This window comes from Chinchilla lanigera, unplaced genomic scaffold (genome assembly GCF_000276665.1).
Source record: "Chinchilla lanigera isolate Chin_1 unplaced genomic scaffold, ChiLan1.0 scaffold00001, whole genome shotgun sequence".
Lineage (NCBI taxonomy): Eukaryota > Metazoa > Chordata > Mammalia > Rodentia > Chinchillidae > Chinchilla > Chinchilla lanigera.
This window is the reverse complement of record NW_004955402.1, coordinates 57,335,723-57,356,227: the sequence shown is the minus strand read 5'-3', so window position 1 is coordinate 57,356,227 and position 20,505 is coordinate 57,335,723. Positions and strand designations below refer to the sequence as shown.

Here is a 20,505-nt window from a genome sequence, read left to right as displayed (position 1 = left end):
CACAGGGGTGCCAAGAGCGGTTCTTATTTTGTATCTTTGCTTGGCGACCCCCAGGAACCTTGAACTTACTGAGTCTAGGGCCAAGCTCATCTTCCCCTCGTACCTGTATCCTCCCACCAGGGACTGCGTCATTCGGCACTCAGCACCACAGCCCACCAAGTGCCCAGACTGTCATCACTAGCTCTCAGCTTCCCCTGGCCCTGCAACCCTCCTGTCCCAGCAAGGTTTGTTAATTCCATCTCCCTACTTCTCATTAAATTCTACCCCCGTCTCATTTTTCCCAATAAATCCTGCAATCCAGAGAGTGGGGGGTTATCAATTTGCACTGGAGAGTCAACAGAATATGAAAGAAAGTTAAAAATCATTAAAATAACTTGTACTTTTATGTCGAAATTTGAATTTGTGATTAGCAATTATTTGGTATAAGTTTGTCTCACATGTTGCATAAGATATACTTCGATATACTTCTTCTTTTTTTTTTTTTTTTTGGAACCGGGTATAGAACTCAGGACCTTGTGCTTGCCAGGCAGGCACTTGTGCCACTGAGCTATATCCCAGGCCTCATAAGATATACTTGTACTAAAAAAAATTGTGGTCTGAAATTCAAACCCAAGTAAGCATCCTATATTTTTATTTGCTGGATCTGTGAATCCTACTTACATGAGAATGTTTTCAGTGATGGGAATGAAGCAATCTTGGAAAAGTTTTCACTTGCAAGAAGAGAGAATAGTAAACCAAAGAAGGTTTTAAAGTATTAACTCTTTTCTGCTTATTAATGCAACCTGACAGAGGAAATAAAAGGAAAGAAATTTCACTCAAAATCCCACTACCCATAAATAATTTAAATCATTGCATCATATTTCTTTCAGCGCACTCTCAACACATCTCATTCCTGTGTAAGCACAATGGGAGTGCACTGCATGTTGTGTGCATATTTTGCAAATGATTAAATATTCTCCAAAAAAGTTTTAATAGAACGATAATTCATCATATCAGATGTCTTATAATTTGCATCTATTTAGTTTTTGATTAGTAATTTGCATTTTTATTTGGGCTTACTGTACAACCATTTATACTTTTGAAAGTAGATAAAATTATAATAAAAAAGACTAAGTTCTTTCTGTTGTGATGAAGATGCCATGAATATATACAGTATGGTGACATAGTGAGAAGAATTAGAGCTTTTAGTTTTTTGGAGCAGTTTCCACTTGCTACTCCTGTTGTTCTTAAAAATCATCCAAGGCCATGTTCAAAATTATTTTGAATCTGAGAACTAAACACTAATATACAAATTTTAATTTTCTAAACATATTTTGCATTTAAAAATTAGTTATTAATACAAATTCTTATTGATCTATATGGATAATTTATCCCTCATGATGGTTGTGATGGACAGTTTTCATTTTGATTTGCTTAACAAGGAAGTGGTATGAGCTTATTTATTTGCCAAGGGGAGAAGCTGATGGCTGGGGAAGGTCAGTAAGAGGCAGGTCTTTCAGCAGGTGGGATCTATTTCTTTTACTTGAGACATCATTCATGATGCATCCCAGGGAAGAACTGCTGCTGTTCACTCATGACCAGACATTTCTGATGCAGGCAAAGGCCATAGATACTACAACTGGCCAAATTTCAGCAAGTCTTCCTAGCTACAGACGATACTCTGGCCAACACTTGGTCTTCTTTGCACATTTCTATAAATTCTTGAGCCACCCACCGAATTCTTTGGGGCAGGAACACTGGGAACTTCTTGTCTCACAGAGACACCTATGTTATAGGGTAAGATTGTATATATTTCTGCACATGCTAAAGGCACATTACAAGGCCTGACCAAGACATTCTCTTCAAAGTTCCTGGATTATTAGTAGTGACCAAGACACATGTTCTGCTTCACCTCATGCTGGACTTTTGGACTTATCATTCAAGAGAACTTTCCCCCATGCCTGGTCTCAAGCTGCAGGCCTCATTGATCACCAATTCCAGTAAATAGAACATGGTATATTTCGGTCCTGAAATGTCAGAAATAAGTTGTAATAAAGTCTTATCCATTCTTGATGCTTGACCACTGAAATCTGCCAGATGTCACCAACCTCTTTTGTATCCGGCCCACATTTGAGTAAGTGAAAAAGAAGCCCACAGCTGCCTCCACTGCTGGTCTGGGGCAGTTCAATCCCAGGTGCAGGAAACTTCACATGGTCTGCTCTTAACCATAATAAAAACCAAGCTTCTTGACCCTCAATTTAAGCCACTGGGGGAGTGTGGATGTCTGACCTGGTCTCTCCGGAAATCTAGCTATGTGAACGATGAATTTGTAGATGAGTCCACTCTTAGTATGTACCATGCAAGTGCTCTCAATATCTGAACCTAGGAGGGGCTGATCTTGCCCAATTCAGAGCAACCAGAACACTTCTACAGTTGTTTCAGTTCTAAATCCAACTTGTTCTGTGAAGAAATTACTTCACTCCCTTGTACTGGAGAGGAAACTTCGAGAAGACCTCCACAAACATAGTTTGTTTTATTTCTTCTTAGGGATAAACAAAGTACTTTAATAAAAGATTACCTCGATTTCTTTCTTATGCAAAGTAATTTCTCTACCTCTAGATATATAATTGTACAAGAAGCTGATACAAACATTATTAGCATGAGTTAGAAGGAGTATTTTAAATATGAACAGGCAAGCTTTGGTGGAAAATATTAAGTTCATAACTTCTAGGAATATATTCTAAGATATGTAAATGTAGTAAGGTATCTGGATGTTTTCAAATTCCATTTAAAGCCTGTAGAATTCGTAGAACAATAGTTAGTATTAGCAATTGTTTATATTTTATTGATTAAAAAGATTTTTATATCAAAACAAATCAGGAGCAGAAATGCAGTTGATATATTATGAAGATCATGTTACCGCACGGCTCAGTATCTGTCTGGTCAAGATCCTCTTGACACTTCCCCAGCACTCAGGAGTAAGTAGGATCCTCTAGGAGTAAGTGGATCTTTTAAGAGCTCAACTTTACAGAGCAGTGTAGGCTGGCAACAGTTACTGTTGGCATGTTGTCATACTGCCCTTGGGAAAGGAAATCTGTTGAATGAGTGTCCTAGGATGTTCAGGTTGGTGTAACAAAACAGTATAACTGGGTAGCTTATAAATAGCAGGCATTTATTTCTCAGTTGTGGAGGCTAGGATGTTTTAGAGAAAACATCATCAGACTTGTCTGTTGAGGGTGCTTCCCAGGTCATAAATGGCAGGCTTCTCTCTGTGCCTTGAAAGAGTAGAAAGGCAAGGGAACTCTCTGGCGCTCTTATAAGGCATAATGTCATACATGATAGATCCACCCTCATGACCTATAGTTACTTCCCCAAATCTCATCTTCTTACACCATCACATTGGGGTGGGGGGTAACATTTCAAATATAAATTCAAGGAGGACTCAAACGTTCACTCCATAATGACAGCAAAGTGTGGCATTAACAATGAGAAAGTATTTATAGTAAATGTACTTACTGGAGTGGTGTAGATCAAGGAGGATCACCAGGAAACTATCTAATGTGTCTGAGACTTAACTATATAATGACAGCAGGCTAAGCTATCCATTTCTTCTTTCTTGGAGCAGGGCTGGTGTACTATGCTGCTATGGTTTTTATGTTGTATTTTATGACATTAGCCATCTTCAGATGTCCCACCTTCTCCACTGAACTTCCTATCTTGCCACTCCTAAGCTTCCTGGCTGTCACAAGCTCTGGTGTATGTAGTACCAGGTCCTCAGGCCACCGTTTAGGGTGTCTTTCCTTTAGGTTTTGCTTGCCCTTTCAATAAATCTCAGTTGCTACTTTCTAGCCCTTAATAAATGTCCAATTGCTAATGAAATTCTTTCATATCATCATCAAGCATGGAGGATGCAAATGCCCTTTAGTACTGGGAATCAAACTCAGGCCCTCGTGCTTGCCAGACAGGCGCTGTGCCACTGAGCTATATCCCCTGCCCACAACTGCCTTTCAAACTGATGTGATTTTTATATTGACTTTTAGATACTCATCTGAGATAGTATATGTACATTGCCTAATATTTATTGTGTAGAATTTTAACAGAAAAAAAGCTTGCCCAGGATGAAACACATCTTGCACATTGTTCTTTTTTGTTCACCTCATGAAAAGAGAATTAGAGTTAGTACTTTCATTTTAATAATAGAGAAATTGAGGTGAAGGAGAGTCATTGATTTTACTCTAAGTATCCTATTTGTAAAGTCAGTGTTAAGTCTCACCTCAGCTTGGGATTTTCTGTTCAACACTTGAGCTTCTGTACCACCTTCAGGATATGTCACGAGAAGCTGCAGTTAGGCTTCATGTAACTTATTCCATAAAATGAACATATCTGTTCCTTTCATGCTAATGATTTCACTTGGGAAAGTCCTCTTCTAGGTGGTGCACTTTCAGCAAAAGTTATTAAAACAGATGAACTTCCCTGTGCTTGTATTCCTAAGATAAATTTTGACTTGACATTTGGTGTCTTTATCTTCTCATGCTAATCACCGAACTTGGCTGTCCCAGTCAGGCCAATGGGAACATGAGGTGGGAAACCATGGGAACTTCAAGTCTGCAATTCTCACTTTTCTGCAGGCGATGAGAGCAACGTTGAAGTTCCATGAGCATATTTTTACATTATGTAGGGAGCTAGAGCCAGTGTTTGATTGCGGAAATTGAGAATAGTTTGCTGTATTAGCCCTCTGCTCTTCCACTCTTTGTTGTGGGCTAGGAATATAGGAGATGTCTTCACTGACATTTCACTGAATGGATTGAATGACCCTCACATCTTAGTCAGTTTTCTGTCATTGGGACAAAGTACCCAACACCCACAACTCTATTTTTTGTTTTAAAGAGAATAAAAACTTAACAAAATAACAATATAGACAAACATAAAACAACAAAAACAATAAAAAATTTGACTCCCATTTTCAATCTATGTTCCTGTAGTTCCACGTAAGAAATGATATGATGGGTGGGCCCCGGCAGAGGATAGCTGCACACCCCACAGCAGCCAGCAAGCAGAGAGCAAAGGGAAGAGGTTGGTGGGAGATGCACCCTTCCAGGTCACAATCCCTCTAAAGTGTCCCTTTGGGCCAGGCCCCACCTCTAAACAGCACAGTCAGTTCTGAAATCTTCAGTGGACGAGTCCACTGATGAGCTCAGCCCCCCATAATCCAGTCATCTTCGAGAAATCCGTTCTCTGAACCCGGGAGCCTTGTGGGATCATTCTGGATCTAAACCTAACACCCGGCCCATTCATTCCTGGAATGGGTGCTCACATGGCACTGCTAGATGAGGGCAATTCTCCTTCCTGTATGGCTCTGGTTCAGTTGCTGTCAATGTGTGACAAAGCCCCGCCATGGTCGATTCTTCATCTAACCAGCACCAAATACCTGGCAAGTGGGTGTAGACGACTTTCATAAAATCTAAGGACTTTTACCAATCATTAACTGTTCACTAATCATTACCTTTCTGTTTTTCCTCCTTGACTATGTCCTGGTAAAAACATGCTGCTGAAGGCCAGCATGGTACCTTTCCTTTTTGAATTCTTTCTGGTGGTGTCTATGGTTCCTCTGCACTTTTCCTATCATCCAGTATGGGTCAACTCTATATGCCAGAAAATAAGTAACTTCCAGAATGAGAGATCCCAGAAAAGCAAGGAACACTTCTGAAAACCATGGCTAACTCAGGATAGAATATGAGAGGCAGTGTCAGTGATCAAACAGATTAAGACACAGTAGTGCAATTGAGCAGAAGACTCTATGTTAATGAATGTATATCTATATGTATATCTATGCATATGTCCTCTATGTATATGTTATATACATATATTCACAGAAAGAGCTATATTCTGTATATACTATACTTATAATCCAATACAGCTGCAAGTGAATACACACACACACACACACACACACACACACAAATGCATAGTCCACTGCCATTCCCACTTTCTCTCTCTGTGTACACACACAGAGTCCTAGAGTGAACTGTTTTTGTATGTGCATCTTCAAATAATTTTAAGATATCCCTTCAGAAATCTACAACCTTAGAAATGGTCATTTATTACTATGTACTATAAAAAATTGTCTGCGCATTTTGCCTAGAGCACAATCCTTAAAATTCAACAAATTGTTAATTTAGTGTGCTTTGTTTAACACAGATGATGCTAGAGAAAAGGTCTCATATATTGTACTTGGGAAGTATGCCCAGTGGACTACCTCTTAGAGATTTTCTGTATAACTTAATAATTAACAGGCTCTGAGAAAACACATACTAAAGAAACCTGTTTAATATTATGTAATTATGTTCTAGTATTTCTCATATTTTTGTTCTTTAATACTTTTACTAATTAATTCAACAGATTATTTAGCTAAGAGTCCTCTACATTTTCTAGACCTAGGGATACAGATGTGATTATAATAGATAAATTCTTTGCTCTCATAAGGCTATATCAGAAGCCTTAATTTTTGCTCTTAAGTAGTAGCACCCAGTAACCCATAAGACATATACCCCATGCCTCATAGCTTTAAGATCAGGAGCTCCCAAGGAATTTTTGCATTTTTATTAGAATGCCTCCAGCCATAGCTTGAAATATTTGAATTAGAATAAAAATCTAGATAATGAATGATGGAGGTACCCCTGCCAAATTAGTAAAAGAGGGAGAAAATAGAGAGTAAAAAACAAATTCCCTGTCTCTTACCCCAACAAATCACACTTAGCACCACAGGGACAGCACCTTAGGGGCCAATATATACAGCCCTGGGGGTACGTGCAGTAGCACCTCCCTCCAGTCTCAAATGAACCTGAGGCAATTTCTGTTGGTGCCACTTATTTCCCAGTCCTCCACAGAGGATGGAGTGCTGGGCAGGCCTCACAATTGTGAAATAATCCTTTTTGCCTCATTAGCTGTGCGGGGCTGGTTTTTCTTCATTGGATTTCACTGTTCACTGAGCTACCTAGTAATTAGGAGCGGCTCAGTTTCCTTTAGGTTCACATGACTGCCATCTTGACGTGACTTTCCTGTTTCCCCTCTGCTGGATACATTCCTTTGAGCACTGTGAGCAGCAGACTCGAGATCCAATTCAGGTTTAGAGATGTTTACTATAAACACTAAATGGAATGTCCCAGTTTATATTTTAAGTGAGTTCTGGTTTTGTCCCGTGTCTGTACCTGAACCTTGCTGATTTGCATAGGAAGCCAGTGCAGCTGAGATGGGGTACAGACTGTGCCTGGCACAGCGTGGGTAGCTGCATCCTGTCTCAGCGAGGCTGCCAAATGCTCACTGTGGAAGGCAATCTTCAAATGTCCTCAGCTCTACAAACCCTTCAAGTTAACTAAACACAAATGTCTCTTCTACGGTTTCAATCAAACCTCAAATGCTGTGCCAGAAATTAATATGCTGCAGCTCCAGCTGACCAGCATTAGGAAAAGCATTTCTACATTCTATGGACTGTGACTATGTGTTTAATATCCAATTAAAGAACAGGGACTTGCGCTGGTGATAAGGGACAAACAAAATAGTAATTACCCACAGAGAAATGGGTGGCATATGATTACAAAGTACAAAATTAAACACTGAGTGAAATTTTCATACCTCACCTAAATGATTTCCAGACTGTTTATTTTCCAAAACAAGGTTTTATTTTTGGAGGATCCTGTAGCTCTCTATTCACAATGCACATTTGCCCATAAGAAGTGCCCATATAAGGCACACAATATTTCTAAGATGTCTATTTCTTCAGGAGCCACTTGGATATTCTGGAGGAAGAGTTGATTTAGTGTGCAATTAGGAATGACCTTTCCAATTTAATCTGGTGCCAGGTTTCTGCATCTGGGAAGTAGCAAGTAAAGACAGTTCCAGATCATTACCTATATGTTTGTCTTCAAAATCCTGAAAGCTCCAGAGTCAGCATCAGAACACCTACTGATACCCTTTGGAGTCATGCTAGTATTGTGGGATGGTGGGGTAGATGGGGAACAAGATGAGGTTCTGAGTGTTACAAAGGAGTTTTGACCTCTTGCTACATTTCAGTCTTAAAAGAGCTAGCACGGCTCACAGGCCACTCAACTGCCCACATACCACAGGTGCTCTTATAGGTGGAAGTGGTTTTCCATCTTTGTATGTTTTCTCAGAGCCTATTTTTCCTTACCGTGCCTATGCTAATCCAACACACATTCCACGGAGCACTTTTGGTGTTTCATGACAGAGGTCCCATGTGAGGTTCCTGTCTTCCGGGCATTTTGAGAGGTGCACATTCAAAAAATAATGTGAAGGTTCCCAGTTTGTCATAAGCACTCCTCGTGTCATAAGGACTGCATTTTAGCATACCACTAAAGTCCGCATGGGACTCTCATTATCTGCTATTCTGAGAGCATCTTGGGGCAAGAGAGCAAATTCCATATGTGCAGAATGTGAGGATGGTGGAGACTTCGAGTTCCAATGGGGCAAAGGTGCCCAAACAGCAAAGGGAGGCAGACACAAGCCCCTGTTTTTTCACTTAAAAATAGGCAACATTAGTGAAGAAAATATCTATTCTAAATAGTCCAGAAGGGTAAATATTGACAATAAGAAAGCAAGTCAATAAGCAAAACTCCTTGGGGCATATAAAAAGCAAGAAAAAATGTGACAGTTGTAGTGGATTGATAACTGGTGGTCAACTTATAACCCCCAGCTGAATTGAGTAATTGTGGTGCAGGGTGTGGGAGGCCCACCTGAGGATGGTTGCCAGCAGCATAAGAGGCAGACCTGGAGGAGAAAAAGCAGGCTGTTGGGAACTGAGAGAGGTTGTTGGGAGCTGAGAGAGACTGTAGGGAGCTGGCTTTCCTGATGAACTTGGCTGTTTTCATCCTCCGAGGAGCTCGGGACCTCGCTGGCACTGCGAATGGCTTCAGTTCATTTTGGAGAGCTTTGGTCCTCACTTTGAGCATCGCTTCCTGGTTCTGGAGGGGAAGATGGTGCACTGCCGGCCTCCAGGAAAAGCTTGCTGCATTGGCTTCTCTGATTGGAACTCGGCCATCCTGATCATCGGAGGAGCTCGGGACCTCACTGTTGTCGAGGATGGCTGTGGTACATTTTGGGGGAGCTCTGGTTCTTCTGAGCATCACTTCCTGGCTCCAGTGCAGATCCCTCAGCCTGCTAGCACAGATCCTTCTTCCTGCTGGTACAGACTTTGTAGATTCCACCACTGACCTTTGGGCCTTCCCAGCAGATCCGTGAAACAGGCCTGCATGAGATGTTGTCATGGGCTCTGGGCCTCCAGTTGGATTCATGGGAGGCATTGTTATGAGCTCTGGGTATTCAGCTCAACTCATGTAGGACATTGCTGTGGGATCCAGGCCCTCAGCTGGATTCCTTGGTCTTAGTGTGTGGACAGATTCCCTGCACTGTTTTGTATACTGTTCTTTGGGTGACTTATAAATAATCATATAAAGTATGTGTCCTGTATTATGTTGTTCCCCTTGCAAAATAAGCACCCAACCAACACAACAGTTAACTTACTTTGCTCTGGCATTATGCTAGATGCGTTGCAAGCATTTCATTGCTTACTCCATATAGTTGCATTATTAGCCTAATTTTGTATATAAAGGAATTGGAAGATCCTAGAAATGAAGCAGTTTCGTTTCATTTCATGTGGCTTGTATAGAGAAGAATAGGAATATGGCCTTGGATTTACTAGTCTAAACAAGGCTAATTTTCTCTAACAAGATCAACAACTACATCTCATACTTGAAGAGTACTTTCCAGTCCACAAGATCTATCCATCTGTCTATCATCTATCTATCTATCTATCTGTCATCTATCTATTTATCATCTATCTAAAGATTATATGTATATGCAATCTTTTTGCTAGTGTGTTAAAGACAATCTGAAATGGAAGGATAAGGTTCATGACCTCAGACTTGGGGTACAGGGGACAGAGGTTTATGGGCATGTAGTGGGCAGCATAATTGTATTTTATACCTCACTTCCTTCTAAAAATTTGAATTGAGAGCAAAACATGGAGCTTGTCAGTTCTAGCAGGAAGGCATATATTGAGAAGTCATTGACATGACTAGTATCAGAATAAGAGAATAATAATTATAAAAATCTGTGCCACTCTTGGAGGGCCTGGGGTGTGCCCTGTGCAAGGTGCTGCATTCTCTGGGACCCCCCACAGTCATTCTGAAGAACAGACACAGCCAAGACTAGAAAATGTGAGAACTACTCAGTATTCATTGCAATTATCAGCAGTATGATCTTAACTTTTCTCATCCTATTTCATTTTTCCTTAAATCTTGTATCATCAACTAATTGCCTTTTCTAGCTATAAGCCTTTTAAAAATTAAAGATGGAATCTTTCAATTTTTGGAATCATTTACAGGCATAACATAGTACTTTGCCTATAGAAAGGTCACAATAAATATTTCTTGATTTTCTTTGGAAATTATGTTTGTAAATCCAGTCAGTGTGTTTCTTTTTAGTCTTGTAATACAAATTATAAATTTTAAGTATGAATGCTTTCTTTGACTGCAGCTCTTAGCTCAGCCTAGGTGACCTCTTGAGTCTTGCTCCAATAGAAAAGGCAAAGCTGAAGGTTGCAACTGAGTTTCATGTGCTGGTACTTCGAATAAAAAAAATCACTGAATAGCTTTGAGATCAGAAACACAAAAACAAAATGTGCACATTGATTTGTTTTCTCTTTTTTATTTTAAAGAGAGGAGCAAATGGGAAACAAACAAACAAGGAAATGGAACAGTAGCAGCATACCAGTATCACAAACATAAACAAATCAAAGTAAGAACATTCAAAGTGATGCAGAGTCTTAAGACAAAATAATACAAATCAACAGTGGTTGTTACATTACGTATTGCTATCCTCCCCTACATTGCTTATTTGTGGGAAGTTTTAGTCTCTTGGAGCAACACAAAAATCACTTACTCCTTTTTTGAGACAGACTGTGTCTCCCCTTATCCTTCATGGAGCTCCATGACACTGGTTTAAGTCAGAGAAGAGCATATGTGGAAGGTATTTTCAAGAATCCTAAAAATGCAAAATATTTTCCTACTCATCTTCAGCTGATAAGTGCTTACCTGTGGCAGGTAAGTGCTTACCTGTGGCAGGTTGCAAGTTTATTTTGGAGTCTGATAAGTGCTTACCTGTGGCAGGTTGCAAGCTTATTTTGGAGTCTGACATTATGAGCGTTAATGTTGTCTTGTCAAAACCGTGCATGACATTCGCCTGATTAGGAGTGAGCATGATGATTTATTTTCAGCAAGGGTACATGGCATGATGTGCCATCATTATTCCTCGTCTCATCTGAGCCCTGGCAGATCACTGCAGCTATGATGCACAGCAAGGTCTCAGCATAGTTAATGTGCTTTCCCAACAGTTGCCTTCTTCATCACTGTGGAATCCACTGGACTGCATGAAGGTTATGAACGCACAAATATCACAGTACCCCTTTGTTTCCCCCAATGTTTATTTTGTCTCCTGTGTCAATTTTATTCAGTCACAGAAAGCACATATAGTTTCCTTTGGTTGTTTGAAATTTTGCTGAAATGTGCATAAGGGAGAAGATAAAGGCAGAGACATTTTACTCCCCTGAAGTTGCTTTCCACCTGTTTTAAGGTATTTTCCATGCTTTGTTGGCAGGCAGCGTGCTTAGTGTGAACTCCAGGAAAGTCTGGATGGCATTGTCATTCTGCTCTGTGCTAGACATGTGACCTTGAGCAAGTTATCAGTCACCTATAGGTTTTTATAAAAGCAGGACAATGATAAAATAATATACACTTTAGTATTGTGAAGTAGATGATTATCTATTATTTTAAAATCTACAAAGAGCAATGAAGGAGCCTACAAAGAGCAAAGAAGTATTTGTTTCCATTTGCCATCCTTTCTGCTTTCTGGGCCTTTTTATTAAGTAGTTTGGTGTAATTTAGATATATATGATGATCATATTCATCATAGAGAATATATCCTTGAATATGATGTATCTTGATTCCTCCTTTTTCCCCATCTCTTCCCCTCCCTTCAGTCCTTTTTTGTCTCTTTATTTACAAAGCTTTGTTTTCATTTTATCCTTCTCTCATTTTTCTTCTCATTTCATTTCCTTCCTTTTCCCCTCTCCCTTCCCTAATTCCTATTTCTTTTGAACAATTTCTTCCTATTTCTCAATGCTGTTATACACTTTGGTCTTTTGCTCACCTTTTGTGCACTTGTGATGTGACTTTGTTGTACATTTCTACATATCTTTGCTCCTGAGGCTTTTAAATTGACAATCTTCTCCTTTTCCTCTTCCTCATTTCCCTTTTTCTCCTTTTTCCTCTTCCTCTTTCCCTACCACCTTCTGTCCTCTCTCGCCCAGACTATTTTCCTCCCTTATGTCATTTTTATTTTTGTTCCTTAATTTATCACTTTATTCACTCTCTCAGCCTCCATTTTTCAAGTATCAAAAATATCACATAAAATTCTAATATTAACCGTTCTCTATGAACTCACTGCAGTGCTCATTCCGGGAACTCTGATGTTCCCTTTTGTGTCCTCCAGCTGCCCACTTCGTCTGACTTCCTTCCCACCACAGCGGAGTCTCACTGCTCTTGCATAATGATGACATAGTAAACACAGTCTTTTTTCCCATCCAGTACATGTGAGCTTGTCTGTGTGTGTAGATGACAAGCGCAACAATGAGCATGGATGTTTCACAGCACTTTGTGGCCTATAGTGTCCACATTTAAGGTCACACATTGATCCTTACAACAATTCTTTGATGTGACCTAGTATAATTTTAGTTTGATACATTTATATGAAAAAGGAACAAAAACTGAGTGAGATTATCCTTTGGACAAAGATATAGAGCTTTTAAGTGGAAAAACTGGGGCTTGAATTCATGTTTTTGTGTGCTACATCTAGTGGAACTGCCGTAAAGGACTTTTCAGTTGCACCTTATTAATCAGTAGGCATTACAACGTGGTTTGAGAATTAGAACATTTAGCTTTTAAATAATACTCCAATGTACCTCAGTGTTGAACTAGAGGGGCTTAGTTAGAATAGCAATGCAATTAGCAAACTGGGGAAAGTTTGGAATAGTTCATTGTATAGCTTCTAATGAAAGTATGATCAACGAAATGCTGTTTGCAGCAAGTTAGGGGATGGGAGCTTGCAAAACTTCATCCCTTCTCATCCTTTCCCTACCGTCTTCTCCTACTCTCATATTTTTTACTACTAACTTGTCATCTACCCGCCAGTGAATGAGTTAGTGACACTTATCCAGTGTCCCCTGAAGATAGTGGACCATACTTTATCCAGCAGGAAATTACAAAGAGCAGCAGAAATTATCCCTGGGGTAAAGAATGTTCATGGTTCATCCCTTCTGATGGAAAGTGAACTTACACTCAGGATTCCATTTTAACATCAAGTAGTGTCAGATGTGACCTTTCCCATGACAATACATTTGACTTCTGAACATTTGTGTTTATTTCATCATAAAGCAAACAACAAAGACAATTTACTAGGAAGTGCTAACAATATCTGTTGCATATAAAAATCAATTAAATAGCATCTACCAATAGAAACCAAGTAATGTGATTAGTTTGCTAGGTCTGATTCACTTATACTCTCAGATCTATTTTAAACAAGATTATAGTCCAATTATGACATGATCTACCTATATCATTTTCCAGGCAACTAATGAATCCCAGAAAATTGCCTAAAATGGATGACTGTCATCTGCTTCCTCACAATATAACCACTTTCAGGCATTCACATTCATTTTTAGTGCTATCAGCAGTTATAGTTTGTTCTCTACTAAGGATTACAAAATTCTAATATTTGGATGGCTAGGTTTTCCACATTAGTGTCTTGATAAGAGACCGTGGAAAGTTTAAGGTTATTTATTTATGTGTATTTGCCTAACTGGTTCTAAAGTAGGTTGCAGTGAAAGATCAAATCGATGGAGATAGCAATCAGAAAAGCACTAAGAGGAGCAGCCCTTCAAGGCTCTCCGCAATCACCACTACACTGAACAACTGACCGAATTTTCTGAAGAGCATTAAATTCTGATAGCTGTAAAAATCACATACACTCATTCTTGCCTCACATCAAGGTTTAGTGGACAGGTTGAGCTGACAAAGTAAGAAAGAGAAAAAGAGGAAATGTGTTCAACACTTTCACAACTCTATATAGCTAATGGCTTAAAAACTCGCAAACCCACATTTTCGCATGCTCCATGAGAAAAGCAGTGTCCCAAACTATACTAATGTTGTCATAGTAACTCTTCCACTGACTTTTTTCAAGAGGCTGTAGATCTGCTACATAGATGATTGTTGCTCCAAAATGTGGAGTGGAGGTATTTCTACAGTGGCAATCTTGTCAGTCACTGTGCGGTTGGATTTTTGCACCAGAAAATTTAATTGAAGAGAGGATGAAGTGATACTTTCAACAACAGGAAGAAGGAATTTTGCAGAATATAGGAGGTACCCCAGAGCTGCAGGGGAAAGAATAGAACCCATAAACATAAATTCTGAAGAAGCAGCCTGAAGAAGAACATAAAATTCCAAGACAAGTGTTTGATTTTTGACTACCTGAGGTCTTGATCAAATTTACCGGTCATGATTTTGAGTGAAGAGCACAGGACACATTTTACTTGTCTCAACAACTGATTCTTTGGAACTTTGTGGCCTTGTCTGACATCATTATCTTATGGGAAATCCATGAGGCTGCTGTGTGTTATGGGGAGACAAATGATACCCTCTTTTGAGGTGGACATTGGAAGCTGATATTGTTCAGCTGTGGGTGTTATGTGACAATACCAAGTGAAACTTATGGGTTTTCTATGGGGGCCTGTGTAAGAAGCTGCACATGGCTGTTTGTCTTCTACCATTCTTATTCTCATAAGAAATTCAGGAGGTTTTTACTTGCAGTAACTGACTTTTCCTTCATATTGAATTGGAGGTGATGTTACTAACACTTTCAAATTTAATGGTCATAGTGTAAATTCCCCCCCCGCAAATGAAGTTAATTACTCCAAAAGAAAGAAACTTCTAGAGGCACACCCTAGTGAATGAAAGAATATAAAATCAATACACTTTTAGCAAACATCCCTCACATCTCACATAACCAGTCACAGTAGAATTAGCAGTTGATGTTTCTAATGACAAATAGTAAAACTTGAGTGATGGCTTAATCTCATATCTTTTCAACCTGAATCAAAAGAGTTAAGTATAAATTACCTTTGGTCACATGACCTAAAGGGGGAAAGAAGCCGTTTTATTTAATGGATTTATATAAACAAGGTGTATATAAAAAGGCAAGAACAGAGTTGTCCTCCTGTCAGGGCTTTCAATGGAAGACCCACCTATGGTAGTTGGGAGAACTAAGTGAAGCCAAATGTAATGTTCCTGTTGAAGTGTTTGAAATTTTTATTCATGTAAGAAAAATGCTTCTTCTGAAAAATAGTTTGAGGCAATAAACAACAATCTGGAGAAAACTGAATTTAAAGCAGTTTTTAAAGAGACTTGTTTCTACAGGCAAATTTGGCAGCATCTTGGAAAAATCTTCAGAGTTCAGTCTAAAAATTGTAAAAGTGAACTGGGTTGCAAGTTTCTGAAGTGAGCCAGTGGGGATCATTGATCCTAGAGGGAGGACACAGGCCTGGGATAATAGTCATCCTGTGATGTGACTGAAAATCTCTCTAGTGAAATGAGGAGACAGTCTTGTCCAACAAGCCTGGAAGCAAAACATCCTGAGAATGTAGGAGGGGCAGCCGGATGAAAGCATGTGGGACAGACCATGAGGGACTGTGGGGGAACGCAGAGCCAGGGATGCTGAGTAACAAGACTCAAAGGCATGAACCCCTGCACCATGGATCTCAGTGACTGTGAGAAGCCAAGAGTAGAACCAGAATGACGGAAGCCAGGCATGAGAAAACAAAGATGGAAAAAGGAAGATGTGTTAGTTACTTTTTTCTTGTCCTGGGATAAAATAGTTGACAGCCAAAATTAAGGAAGGAAGAGTTTACTTAGATCACAGTCTGTGGAGGTTTCAGTCTATAATCAGCTGGCTCCAAGGCAGGGTGGCATGGCACAGGGGCAAAAGTTTAAGGCGGCAGAAGACAGCAAAAGCAGCAAGAGCAAAAGGGGTGGAAAAGTAAGACTCTGTTATCCCTTGTGTTGTATGTAGGGTCTCTGCCCGCACCATCTTCATGCCCTCCTCTTGCACAGGCTCAGGATCTTTACAAAGTGAGGCCCTGAGCCTCTGCTGAGTCCCATAGTTAAACTTCTAAACTTCTCAAGTTGACACAATGTATCAACCGTTACAGAAGGTAACATATTTCATATTGCTCTAGGAGGGAAGGCTCTCAACTAGCACTTTTTCCAGAGGAAGATTTACGGAGGACTAACTTCATAGCACACACAAGGAGCTGTCCAGCAATACCATATGTCCAGCAAGACCATATGTGTTAGGGATCTTAAACAAGCCAATGGTAGAAATCCAAGACACATTTTTGGCAATTCAGACTCATAAAAATAAGACGTTTGTGTTATGCTTTAACTTACTCCTATAAAATTAGCTGGAAACAGGTCCAGCTTTTGTCAAAGGAATTCAATGGTTATTCCACCTCATCTGGAAAAAAAATCTTTTTAAAAGCACTTCCTTACATTCAAGTGGAAACAATGAGTTTGAGAGACAGAATGCCCTAACTGTATAAATAAGTGGGAAAACATACTGTCTTATAAAAATGACTGAAAAGTTGGGAATTTTGCAATTGAAATGTGAACTCAAACCATGGCAAGGAAAGATGTGGTTATCAATTGCCAGTAGAGTTGTATTTAGAGGAAAAGAAAAGGTTTCAGCTCATATACTGATACAAGTAATGGTCAAGAGGAATAAATCACTCAAGAAGTCATCAGAATATATAATCAACAACTAAGAAAGGTCTCAGTGGTAAAGAATAAATATCATTGTCCACAACACAAAGGGAATCTTGTAATCTTGGTGGTTAGAAAGGCTATCTTTCAGTAAACTATCCCAAATCATGACAGAGTCCAAGGAGACAGTTCGTATCCAGTCATGGAGGATTTACAAGAAATTGAATGGCTATTTTGGAATATCATTGGCAACAGGCTTCGATAGCATATGGGAAAAGGGGAAAATGAAAGGATGTTAAAATAGGTATTTTCAAAAATCTTTATGATAAGGATTAGAATTTGCTACCTCTACTGTTGGAAGTAATTTCTGACTGACTCCTAATGAACTCTTGATTTATCAATTCAGAGTCCTTTTTTTGTCCATATCCTACCCAGATAGTAAGAGCCTTTCAATACTACCATGGTACCTTGGTTTGCAAACTTAATTTGTTTTATGGCTTTGGGAAAGATGGCTGCATTTGTGTTTGTGTGGGGAAGATGGCTGTGGTCGTGTTTGTCACCAGATGAGGAGTTTGAGAATGAAAGCAAGATTTTGCTGAATGTTTTGTTTGTAAACCAAATTTTTTGCAAATAACAGTGTTCATGAACCGAGGTATTGCTGTATTGCCTACATAACATAGGCAACCCCCAATGTTCTACTTCACCCCCTCTTCTTACTCTCTCAGATGTCTATCTACATTTTTAGTTGTAACCTGTGCAATCACTCATCATATACTTATTGAAGGCCTTAAAAGCCTGGAGAACATGATAAGCAGAGAGATGCTGTACTTGGAGAGTAGTAAAGAGCTTGTTTATCAGACAGCATGGCAAGGCAGATGGCAGAAGGTCCTATGTCTGAGTACCTGGAGACCTGCATTGCTGCATAGCATGTGATGGAGCACATCTGGAGCACAGAGTGCATTTCTGCAAGGGAGGAAGGGACAGCAGCATTGAGGCAAATGAGAGTTAGGTCAGAAACACTCTTCATGTTTTTGTAAGGAGCTCAGAGTGCAGGTGCATTTCTGCAAGGGAGGAAGGGACAGCAGCATTGAGGCAAACGAGAGTTAGGTCAGAAACACTCTTCATGTTTTTGTAAGGAGCTCAGATTTGTCAAGAAGGTTAAAGGAATTGCCAGAGGCTTTTTTCCCCTGAAAGCTGAGATTTGATTGAATTTGCCTTTTAGAATAGTAGTCATTATTCTTGGTAGCAGCATGAATGGACTGAAAAGAGCTCATGTTGAAAGCCAGTTGAGTCCTGTTAGAAGTCAGTGCAGAGATCGAAGTAAGATGCACTGAAAATCTAAAATGAATATGCAGGCAGTGTAATTTAGAGTGGTATTTAGAATGTCCAGGAGGGAGAGATATACAGTCAGTAGAACTTGGCAAGGGAATCAGAAAGTTCAAGGCTGACCATCACCTTTCTGATCAGGGAAATGAAGATATAGTGGTGTTTATCATCAAAAAAAAGGAAACTATAATGGAAGTGGTTTTGAGGAAGAGAGGATGAATTCAGATCATCTTTGTTGGCGTGATCTTTCTCTTATTCACACATACATACACCTAACAACAACAACAACAACAACAACAACAACAACAACAACATCAACAACACTATAATGTTCTTTTGAGAAGAAATAACATATACAAACTCAAATTTAGTTACAGTTTAATGTCAGGTCCTGTGAAAAGTGTTTCTTAAATGGCACTCCCATGCACCATCTGGGGTGCCCCCACGTGTCCTTGAATATGGAGATGCTCTGTGGCATTAGCACTTTCAATGGTAAATAATTTTGTAGATCTGCTGTTTATACCAATTGTTTTGCTGTTCCAACCTCAACAAACTCTGGGTATAGAATGTCTTATGAAGTTACTCTATTTAAAGGTCTGGCATCAAATGATCCTTTCGTGCAAAAAGAATTTTTGTTTGGGGTCTCAAAATAGAGGTAAAACAGCATTTCAGTTTCCCCAGCCCAATTCCAGCATTGCCACCCCTCCTTGGGTAGGAGAACTCTGATCTAAAGGAACTAGACCAGTTGAGGAAGCTGTTTATTGGTAGTGTAAGCTTTGAAACTACAGATAGTTTAAGAGAACATTTTGAGAAATGGGGCACACTCACAGATTGTGTGATAATGAGAGATTCTGCAAAGAAAATATTCCAGGGGCTTTGGTCTTGTGACTTATTCTTGTGTTGAAGAGGTAGATAAAGCAATGTGTGCTGGGCTACACAAAGTTGATGAGTGTGTAGTGGAACCAAAGAGAACTGTATCTAGAAAGGATTCAGTAAAGCCTGGTGCCCATCTAACAGTGAAGAAAATTTTTATTGGCAATATTAAATAGGATACAGGGGAATATAATTTGAGAGACTACTTTGAAAAGTATGGTAAGATTGAAACCATAGAAGTTATGGAAGACAGGCAGAGTGGGAAATAGAGAGGATTTGCTTTTGTAACTTTTGATGATCACAATGCAGTTAATGATTGTTCAGAAATACCACACTATTAATGGGCATAATGGTGGTGGGAACAAGGCCCTTTCTAAGTAAGAGATGCAGTCTGCTGGATCACAAAAAGGTCATGATGGTGGGTGTGGCAACTTTATGGGTTGTGGAGAAAATTTTGGAGGTGGTGGAGGGAATTTTGGTTAAGGTGGAAACTTTGGAGGAAGAGGAGGCTATGGTGGTGGAGGAGGTGGCTGCAGAGGTAGTTATGGATATGGTGGATTTGGAAGTGATGGTGAAACCTATGGTGGTGGTCCTGATTATAATAGTATACGAGGCTGTGGTGGTGGTGGGCCAGTATATGGAAACCAAGGTGGATACGGTGGGAGGAGGATATAGTACTTACAATGAGGGAGGAAATTTTGGTGGTGGCAACTATGGAGGTGGTGGTAACTACAATGATTTTGTGAATTATAGTGGACAACAGCAATCAAATTACATACCTAAGCAGGGGTGCAGTTTTAGTGGAAGAAGATCTGGAAGTTCATGTGGTGGGTGGTTATGGATCTGTTGGTGGAAGTGGTGGATATGGTAGCAGAAGGTTTAAAGAAACAACAGAAAATGGCTGCTGTTCTTAGCAGGAGAGAGTGAGGAGTTGTCAGGAAAGCTGCAGGTTACTTTGAGACAGTAATTCCAAATACATTAGAGGAACTGTAAAGATCAGCTAAGGAAGGAACAATTATCCACAGTCAGAACAGTTACTGTGGCTTAAACAGGAAATCCTTCTTGTTCATGACTGTCATAGCCACAGTTTGCAAAAAGCAGCTATTGATAATGCAATGTAGTGTCACTTAGGTGTACATTCCTGAGGTCTTTTATCTGTTGTACCTTTCATCTGTTGTGCCTTTCTTTTTTCTTTCTTTTCATTAAATTACATATATTGTCTTGTAAATAGTGGTAGTGGTACCAGAAACACAAAACATTAAGGCATTTTTTTTTTATTTTAAAGAATAAAAGAAGGATAACATAATAATAGGGGGGACTTAGCAAATTAGATACAAAGTGGTAGGAAATTATCAATGGTTATTGTTTTACATATTATTATCTACAAAATAGTTTCTCAGGAAAACAAATAGACAAATAATAGTGAGTTACAGACAAAAGAGGT

At 39.5% G+C, this 20,505-nt stretch overlaps 1 pseudogene; it reads left to right on the top strand.

Moving 5' to 3' along the window:
* The window catches only part of LOC102012714, a 28,078-nt pseudogene extending 8,103 nt beyond the window's left edge, over positions 1-19,975 (top strand).
* Positions 19,976-20,505: the final 530 nt, after the last annotated feature.